The sequence below is a fragment of the Danio rerio genome, chromosome 5 (genome assembly GCF_052040795.2).
Source record: "Danio rerio strain M-AB ecotype USA chromosome 5, GRCz13ab, whole genome shotgun sequence".
NCBI lineage: Eukaryota > Metazoa > Chordata > Actinopteri > Cypriniformes > Danionidae > Danio > Danio rerio.
In genome coordinates, this window is record NC_141025.1 from 78,864,018 (window position 1) to 78,875,000 (window position 10,983).

The following is a 10,983-nucleotide window of genomic DNA, read 5'->3' on the forward strand; positions in this document are numbered from 1 at the left end:
GCTGACCTCCTGCCGGTTCTGCAAACAGCCGATAATTAAAGCTCTGGTGTTCGGACTCTGATTGATTGACAGCCTGGAGTTCAGAGAGCGGCTCTGGATCTCAGCAGCCCCTGACGGACGTCCAGACCCCCATCAGGGGCCCGTCCCGTCACACACCCCAAATTAGAGGACATTTGAACTGATCCTCACATCACTGCACGTCAAAGCCATGCTCTCTCTTAATAAAACACCTTATATTACATTTACAGTTCATAACCTGAGTAAAGGGTTTCTTGCTGGCTTGCATTCAAATACAGTTACCAAAGCAGGCAGAAAGCACAGAAACCAAGCATTATTACAGACTTTAAAGAGCCCCTATTTTACATTATAAAAGGTCATATTTTGGTTTTGGGGTTTCCAACAGTAAGCTGATAGGCATGCAAGGTCAGAAACACTTTCATTGTCTTATAATCTGCATTTATTTTTGTCTAATCATCCCAAAGACTCCCATTTGATTCGTTCAGAGGTTCATTTGTCCCCAAACCACTCCTTTATATAAGACTAATCTGCTGTTATTGGTCCATTTAAAAAGCATTGATTCCAAAATAGAGCCCTGGTGCACTCCCTTATAAAATAATAATAATAATAATAATAATAATAATAATAATAATAATAATAATAATAATAATAATAAGAATAATAATAATAATAATAATAATAATAATAATAAAAGGGCAGCATGGTGGCATTTCTGTGTGGAGCTTGAATGTTACACCTGTGTTGGTGTAGGTTTCCTCTGGGTGCTCCGGTTTCCTTCAAAGTCCCAACACATGCGCTATAGGGCAATTGGGTAAACTAAATTGGCCGTAGTGTATGAGTGTGAATGGAAGTGTTTGAGTGTTTTTTCAGTGATGGGTTGTGGCTGGAAGGGCATCCGCTGTGTACAACATATGCTGGATAAGTTAGCGGTTCATTCCATTGTGGCGACCCCGGATTAATAAAGGGATTAAACCAAAAAAAAAATATATATATATAATAATAATAATAATAATAATAATAATAATAATAACAACAATAACTGTATGTTCAAGATAGTTTAAGATGATGTTTTTGAATACGAATGGGTCCCAAAACAGAGCCCTGGTGCACTCCTTCATAATAATAATAATAATAATAATAATAATAATAATAATAATAATAATAATAATAATAATAGGAATAATAATAATATAAAGATGAGGGTTTTGAAAACTTATAGTCCTGATGCACTCTCTCATAAACAAACAAACAAACAAACAAACAAGTTAATAAATAAATAAATAAACAAGTAAATAAAAATAAACAAACAAACAAACAAACAAACAAACAAACAAACAAACAAACAAACAAACAAACAAACAAATAAATAAATAAATAAATAAATAAATAAAATATTAAATTATTGAATAAATAAATTTAAGTTTTATGCAGTGTCTTGCATTAATATCATCCACATCAGGGGTGTCAAACTCAACCCACAGCCCTGCACAGTTCAGTTCCATCTCTGCTTCAACACACTTAAGCTGCGGTCACACTGCACTTTTCTCCCATTGGCTTCAATTCATACGCATGGGAATGCGTCAGACGGGAAAGTAAGGTTGTGCGGCCAGTTTTACAGTTCGCTGCATTGGAAAGTTCAAGCTTGGTGAACTCTGACCTGCGAAATCACATCATATGATTGCGTGAGACCCATGGAGGATCAAACCATGGACAGAATTTTAAAACATGGAGCAATCGCTCACTTTTTTAAATGTTTAATCATCTTGTTTATCCCGGCTTCTTTTTGCAGCTCTGTTCAACAGAATACCGCAAGCTCAAACTCTAGTGTGACTGTGGTGTTACCCGTAGGTTTCAAACAAGCCTGAGGGACTTAATAAGTTTGATCAGGTGCACTCAAAAAAATGATATGTTGGCGTTAATTAACTTTTTTTTGTCCACTGGTTCCACGTAACTGAGTTAAGTTACCTTTAAGAAAGAATATTAATTTTAGTAGACTTAAGTTAGTTACATAAAGGTAATGTAATGTTGTTTAGTTCAATCAACGTAACATTTATAATTTAGCTTTAATCAATGTAGTTATTCAAGTTCAATTATTGTAAAATTGATATTGTTATGTTTAACCAAATAAAAAAAAACTGTTTCCGTTTCATTTAGTTTATTCAATAGCATTTTTACAGTTTTACACATTTTCCAGCAATAAAATGATTATCAAAATCCAAATACTGTCTTTATCTGTATCTTCACTTATTACAATAAGTTAAAATATTAATACTATTAAAATAATAGTAATACAAGTATGAAGCAAATTGAAAACAATAAATGATTTTAAAAATATGCTTAGAAAAACATCATAAAATACACTTTTCAAAATAATACTTTTCATATATTACAAAAACATTCAAAAACAATATTCTGCCTTCAAATGATTTATCAAAAATATACTTAGAAAAATTAAGTCTTCTTTTGTAAACTATATTGTACCTTCTTTACACTGAAAAAGCAGATAACACTTCAGTTGTTCAAAGAAAGATTAACATTTTAAAGCAAAGTACCACAATCAGCACTACACCATAAATTAGACCAACCATCACAGAACATGCAATAGCTACACACATTTATCTCTCTGACACTTGCACCATTTATGCACATTTGCACCAGACACTTTCTTACAACCACTCCCTATATCTAAAAAACAAAAAACAAAACATTGTGCATGAAGTCTGCTTCACACAGGTTTGTGGGCTTGACAAACCACATGTAGAAGCATTCTTAATTCTTAAATTTTTTTGTATAATTAGCACATCTTGGGTGTATCGCCTCTTCTTGTTGATTTGCTGAATGTGTCCTCAATTGTAAGTCACTTTAGATAAAAGAGTCGGCTAAATGTCAATGTAACTACTGTAGATTCATAAGGTGGTGTTGCACATCAAGGTTTGCGCTTCATCATGCCCAGCATCCTAAAAAAGTCAGGTAAAAAAATAAAACATTTACCAACAGATCAAAGGTGAAAGGAGGAATTGGTTTAAGAGGAAAATACAAAATGTTTAAAAAAATAAAATAAAATAGCTTACCTTGCACTCCCTCACTTAGGGGCTTTGAGGATGCATTCACACCTTTTTTTCCACTGGTGATGTTCTAAATGACATGAAATGACAATTAGTAATTTACTTAATAATTAGTAGTTAAAATTACTAGTAATTTTTACTGTACATCATTTTAATGTGTGTATAGGCATCTAAAGGCATAGTACCTGGATGATCCACAGTCTCCTCAGCCAGATTTGGGACTTTAGAGGTTGAGCTGTAAACCTGTGAGGGAGAAAATAGATGTGAGTGAGCAAAGATTTAAAATAATAAAATATAATAATATAAATAGCAAACTACTAAACTTAAAAATTTAAACGTGTTAGATGACCAAACAAATAAGCTTACATTAAATATGTCATCATGCTAGATGTCATACTATTTAAGTGTCACATATGCATTTTTGCTGATTTTTTTTTTTAAGTTAACAGGCTTGAATAATACAATTAGATAATAAATAACAATGTGCCAACACCACATTTTAATAAACTTTATGTAAGTTATCAAAACTGGCATTCAAACTCGACAAACTGCTTGACACTCATTTAAAATAAAGACTATCAAATCAAATAAAAAATCAAATCACTTTAATTGTCACATTATCAGCAGCACGTGTGCTATGATGAGTGAAAAGCTTAGACTATTCTAACTGACTAATTATTCCTTACTACAAACGTTTGCAACTTTATTTTGGGGGAGTTAATATATACTAAGTATAAAATTTCACAGGAATGCAAAACAAACTATACATTTATCTGTCTATAATGTGGAAAAGACACAGGAAACATGGCAATTTCATAGCAATACTATACACAAACACAACATAGTATTACAAGAGAGTACATTTATGATTCAAATGTTGTCACAGCCTCAGTATAAATACATAAAAAGTAAAAAAAAAATCTTACCTGTGTGTCCACATTGGGGAAAGCTTTGTGCACATTCTCAATTTGTACTGTAATCTTCATCTTTTGATTCCCATAATATGGCGCCAAGCTGAGAGTGATCGTTGTGGTTTGAATCTTCTTACTTCCTGTGTTGTTTTGAAACTGCGCATGTGCACATATTACTCCACCTATTGACCAAAATGCAGTACTGCAGAGGCAACACTACTCCCTTTCATTCATGTTAATTAAGCGAGCTGTTTAAATGTAAAAACTGACTTTTTCTAATTTTTTCCAACACAACGCTTTTATTTTTAATACACAAACATAAGCAAATTGTTTAATTTAAACATAGTTACATTCTTTGGACCAACTAAAGCCATAATTCATTTTTTTGAGTGTGTGTTCAGTTAGGGTTGGAACTGAACTGTTTAAGCTGCAGCCCTCCGGGAACTGAGTTTGACACCAGTGATCCACATGTACAGCATCTGATATAAAAACAGCAGAACATATTAGATGAATCTAAAACAGACCTTTCAAGTCAAAATTCAGAGAAAAATACTATGATGCTGACCACTCGTCAAACAACACTAGAGTTTAGTACATAAAGTAAAAGTACAGAGCGATACACCCGTGCAGGAGGCTCTTTCATCAGCGGGGATCTTGTTAGAATAGAAAGAACAATGGATGATGCAAAACACTGAGTAATCCTGCAAGAGAGCTCTGCTTTTTTATTGTACTATAAAACATGTTTGTATATGGGGCTTTACAGCCTATTGCGCTCAACACACTTGTGCAGAAATATGAAATTAAAACAGTCCCTATGTAATTTGCTTAAGGGTAGAGGAATCACTTTTTGCTTGACCTTTGACTTGAGATATGGTCAAATATTCTGGAAGTTTCAGAGCTCATACATTTAGTCTTAATGAAAATGTGCAAACTCAGAAAGCTGCACTGGGACAGATTTTCTGGTTATTCTCTGTCTGATGCTGGTTGTGTATGATTTTCCTTTTTAATGCAAAAATCTTCGTTAGGGAGTGCAAGTGGAAGGTGGCTAGCAATGTTGGAAACACTCTGCCTTTCCATTATTGATGATCAGTACATTAGCAGTGCATTTCTCCTGGCCTTTGCTGCATATTTTTTATACAATTTTTTCCATACAGTTTTTTTTTATTTTTTTATTTTTTTGTTTATATACATTTTTTTAACTTTATTTATTTATTTATTTTTTTATTTATTTATTTATTTATTTATTTATTTATTTATTTATTTATTTATTTATTTATTTATTTATTTATTTATTTATTTATTTATTTATTTATTTATTTATTTTTATCATATTCAATTATATAATAATAATTAATATTATATTTTTAATGTGCTTTTGATTTAATATAATCACAGCTTTTCATATTTTCCCATTGGAGGTAATAATTTAATCTAGTTTAATGTGATTTAATTTAATATAGTGTTATTATTGAATTGCATTTTAATTTATTTAATTTAATTGAAATATTATATTATTTTTTATTTTATATTTACATTTTATTTAATTTCAATGTATTTATTTTTAATATAATATTTTTTTTCTAATTTTTTATTTAATTAATTTTAATTTAATTTAATTGTATTTAATTTAATTTAATTTAATTTAATTTAATTTAATTTAATTTAATTTAATTTAATTAAATTAATTTAATTTAATTTAATTTAATTTAATTTAATTTAATTTAATTTAATTTAATTTAATTTATTTTATTTTAATTTAATGTTTATATAAATAGCTTTATTTAATTTTTATTTTTTTATTTTTTATTTTTTTATATATATAATTCATTTTGACATGCATCGCTGTATAATCAAAATAATTGCATTGTATAGTATTTTTCCAGTGAAGACTTTTTCAATTTTATTTTATTTTTTATTTTTTATTTTATTTTTATATTATTTTATTTTATTTTTATGTGAATAATGTGGCTTTTTTAAAGTTTAATATATATTTTTTTCATTTTAATTTATTAATATTTATTTGTTTATTCATTTTTTTAATTTTTTTTATTGTTATTCATTTTAACACACATCGCTATGTAATCATTTTAATGGCATTTTATAGTATTTTTCCAGTGGAGACTTTTTCAATTTAATTTAATTTAATTTAATTTAATTTAATTTAATTTAATTTAATTTAATTTAATTTAATTTAATTTAATTTAATTTAATTTAGACACTTCAGTTTATTATAAGGCATCTTGTGATATTTTCCCAGTGGTGCTTAAATAAATAAACAACCAAACAAACAAGAACAACTCAAAGTGTGTGCGTCATCTTGGTGTATTGGATATCTATTATAAACATGCAGTTGCATTGATTAAATTCAGACCTGAGGGTCACAGCAGAATAATACAATAAATGCATGTGTGTGTATGTGTGTGTGTGTGGTGACTTACTGCTTCCGCGTTTTGCACAAGCTTCTGCTCTAAATCACTGCAATACACTCATGTCATATATGATGTAAAGGGACGTCATGTTAGCATTTCCAATTTACTTTACACTGCAGTTTGAAGGCTGTAGAGTAGAGAAAAAGTAGACCTGTGTGAACTCATCAGATTTATAAAGCAGAAGGTCATGCTTTCAGATGGAGTAAAGCACGGCACGGCATCATATTCACACATACCATACTAGTCTACTTTTTAAAAGGTGTTTTGTAAAATATAGCAGCACAGCAGCACATTACAGAAATGTTACATTCATTCATTATGCGTTTAAGATGATGACTGCAATGTCACTGTGGTCTCTAAACTGCTAATAATAAAAATAGAAGTGGAATATGTTTGAAGTGATAGTTGTTTACTTGAATTGGTCTAACTAATTTAATGCTATAGAATTATTATTGTTATTTTTATTTTTATTGTTACTATTATTATTATTATTATTATTATTATTATTATTATTATTAAATCAAATAAATCAATCAATCAATCAAAAACATGTATTTATGTATTTGTTTGTTTGCTTGTTTATTATTATTATTATTATTATTATTATTATTATTATTATTATTATTATTATTATTACTATTATTATTATTATTGTTGTTTTTCTTGTTGTTGTTACTGTTGCTGTTGTTGTTAATATTATTAGATAATTAAATACACATATGTATTTGTTTGTTTTTTTTTGTTTATATTATTATTATTATTATTATTATTATTATTATTATTATTATTATTATTATTATTATAATTATTGTTGTTGTTGTTATTGTTGCTGTTGTTGTTGTTGTTGTTACTGTTGCTGTTGTTGTTAATATTATTAGATATTTAAATACACATATGTATTTGTTTGTTTTTTTGTTTATATTATTATTATTATTATTATTATTATTATTATTATTATTATTATTATTTTAACAATAATACACATATGTATTTGTGCATGTATATATATATATATATATATATATATATATATATATATATATATATATATATATATATATATATATATATATATATATATATATATATATACACTTTGTTAATTTTTTGACCAAAACCAAAACGTGTTACTTTGTGCCCCGCTCTCCCCTATTCCAAATAACTTGGTTCATGTGAAAAATTAGTTGGTAATAAACATAATGAAACAATAAACATTCTCAACTACGCTTATTAAACCATATAAAATAACTCTTAATCACGCTATATTGCATTGTTTAGTATTTAAATGATGAAGAAAACTAAAAAGTTGCTGACCAAAAAGCCCATTGCTGACAAACACGAACACCAACCTTAGCAGAAACGTTAAGATCGAAATGTTCGCATCAAATATATGGATTCTGTTTTCTTGCTGGTATTTGACAGTCACAAAGTTAAAACGTGACTTTATGCATGCTGTCGTTTATTGTGCGTCCAGCCAAATCTAACCAAAAAAGTACTAAACATTCAGTTTAACATTGTTTTTATCAAGGGAGTGCACCAGGGCTCTGTTTTAGGGCCAATCTGTTTTAAAAAAAAACATCATCTTGAACCATTTTAAACCATTATATTGAGGTAAAGCTGGTCTAAAAGTCACACATGCATTCAACTTGTGACACACAACTTAGAATATTCTGTCTGAAATTGCATGTATGTGTGACTTTAAAAACATTAGCAATAATTAATTGACTGTAAAAAGGTCATACTTCGATACTTATTGGCTGCTAGTAAGATTTCCCCGATTAGCATTTGCAAAGAATACTTTTCTGACAGTATATTATAAAGCAGAAAGTCTGAATATAAACCAGCTTTACCCCAACAACCATCCTGAGCACACAAAACAACAGAAAGTGATTGTTTTTTGTGTGTGCGTGAGGACTCGTGGTTTCTTTGGAAATTGTTTAAACATGTCTGACACCCTCAAGCGCAGCTTTTCTTCTGTCGTGTTTTGGGACGCAGCGCTGAAAGCGAATGTCAGATCATTTCACCTGAACCTGCTCTGATAAGCGTCTCCGTCTGTCATCGTGTGCCACAATCTCTGCACATAATTTCCCATATGTGACTGACAGCGCTGCCATTTTGCCTTTGTAATTATGCTGAGGTACTGATCCAATGACTTAATAATGTCAGAACTGTCACTTAGAGTCCTGCTCGCCTAGTTGAGCCTATTGATTGCTAAACAAACATCTGCATTGTTTGGGTTGTCCAAAAGATTCAAGCAGGCCATATTCTGCACTTTTTTATTTCGGATGGATGGATGGATGGATGGATGGATGGATGGATGGATGGATGGATGGATGGATGGATGGATGGATGGATGGACTAGCAATATAAAAGGATGGATGGACAAACTTACAATATAGATGGATTGATGAATGGATGGACAAACTACGAGATGGATGGATGGATGGATGGATGGATGGATGGATGGATGGATGGATGGAAAATGTACAGTAAAGATGGATGAACACATAATCAATATAGATGGATGGATGGACAAACTTACAATATAGATGGATGTATGGATGGATGTATGGATGTATGGATAAATGGATGTATGGATGGATGGATGGATGGATGGATGGATGGATGGATGGATGGATGGACAAATTTACAATATAGATGGATGAATGAATAGATGGACAAACTTGCAACATGGCTGGATGGACAAACTTACAAGATGAATGGAGGGATGAATGCATGGACAAATTTACAAAGTAGATGGATGGATGAGTGGACAAACTTACGATTTGGATAAATAAATGGATGGATGGACACTTATGAAATGGATGGATGGATGGTTGGATGGATGGATGGACAAACTCACGAAATGGATGGATGGATGGATGGATGGATGGATGGATGGATGGATGGATGGATGGATGGAAGGATGAATGGATAGATGGATGGACAAACTTGCAATATGGATGGAAGGATGGATGGACTTGCAATATAGATGGATGAATGGATGGTTGAAATTACAATGGATGGATGGATGGACAAACTTATGATATGGATGGATGGATGGGTGGCTGGATGAATGGATACAATATATGCAATACAATACAATACATTATATGTGGATGGATGGATGAATGGATAGATGGATGGATGGGTGGATTTGCAATATAGATGGATGGACAAATGGATGGATGGACAGAATTACAATTTAGTTGGATGGATGGATGGATGAATGAATGAATGAATGAAAGAATGAATGAATGAATGAATAAATGAATGAATGAATGAATGAATGAATTGACAAACTTACAAAATAGATAGATGGATGGACAGATGGCTGGATGAACTTACAATAAAGATGGATGGTTGGATGAATAGATACAATTTATTAAGATAGATGGATGGACAGATGGCTGGATGATGGACAGGTAAACAATTTTATAATATACAGTAGATGAATGTATGTATGTATGAATGTATGTATGTATGTATGGATGGATGGATGGATGTACTTACAGGATGGATGAATGGATGGATGGATGGATGTATGGATGGATGGATGGATAGAAGGACTTATAATATAGATGGATGGATGGATGGATGGATGGATGGATGGATGGATGGATGGATGGATGGATGGATGGACAAAATTACAATTTAGATTGATGGATGGATGGATGGAAGGACTTATAATATAGATGTATGTATGTATGGATTGATGAATGGATGGATGGATGGATGGAAGGATGGATGGAAGGACTTATAATATAGATGGATGGATGGATGGATGGATGGATGGATGGATGGATGGATGGATGGATGGATGGATGGATGGATGGATGGATGGATAGATGGATGGATGGATGGATGGATGGACAAAATTACAATTTAGATTGATGGATGGAGGGATGGATGGACTTACAATATAGATGGGTGGATAAATGAACTTACTATATAGACAGATGGTTGGATGGATGGATGGATGAATGGATGGATGGATGGATGGATGGATGGATGGATGGATGGATGGATGGATGAATGGATAGTTACAGTTGTTTGGTTTTGTCGACTCTGAACCTTCTCTTGAACTCAGAGTTTGTTCATCCAGCTTTGTGCAACAGTAACCCAATCCTCCCCATCATCTGCCTATTAAAGCATGTTGCCATTAAATGTGCCAAATGACATTGAGATAAGGTCTGAATTCTCCATCAGCTCTTTGTTTCGGGGCTGTACGGCGAACATCTGCTCCACAGAATAAAAAGTGCAATTGTGCCAAATATTGAACAGCGATTGCTCCATTCATGACGCCTGTACAACCTTCTGTTCTTGGCAGACGTGTGCGATTGTGTTGTGATGAACCCGCGCCAAGAACACTGCCTTTCCAATTAACTTTGCTATTGTGTTATAGACCTTCATGATGAATATTCACTGATTTACTCTGCAGCCGGGAGACATTTCAAGGAAAAAGCATTTACGACTCAAAGGTCAACCGCCGTGTATTGGTTTTATGCTCACTGAATATCACAGCGTACACATATTCACTGCTTTCTGAAACATCCCTCT

At 31.5% G+C, this 10,983-nt stretch overlaps 1 long non-coding RNA gene across 1 annotated transcript; it reads right to left on the bottom strand.

Moving 5' to 3' along the window:
• Positions 1-2,156: 2,156 nt before the first annotated feature.
• LOC147844558 (uncharacterized) lies at positions 2,157-4,146 on the bottom strand. The gene is made up of 4 exons (XR_015490684.1): positions 4,010-4,146; positions 3,269-3,326; positions 3,090-3,153; positions 2,157-2,975 (listed from the first exon to the last, which is right to left on the bottom strand). It is a non-coding gene; the product is annotated as an uncharacterized LOC147844558 (long non-coding RNA).
• Positions 4,147-10,983: the final 6,837 nt, after the last annotated feature.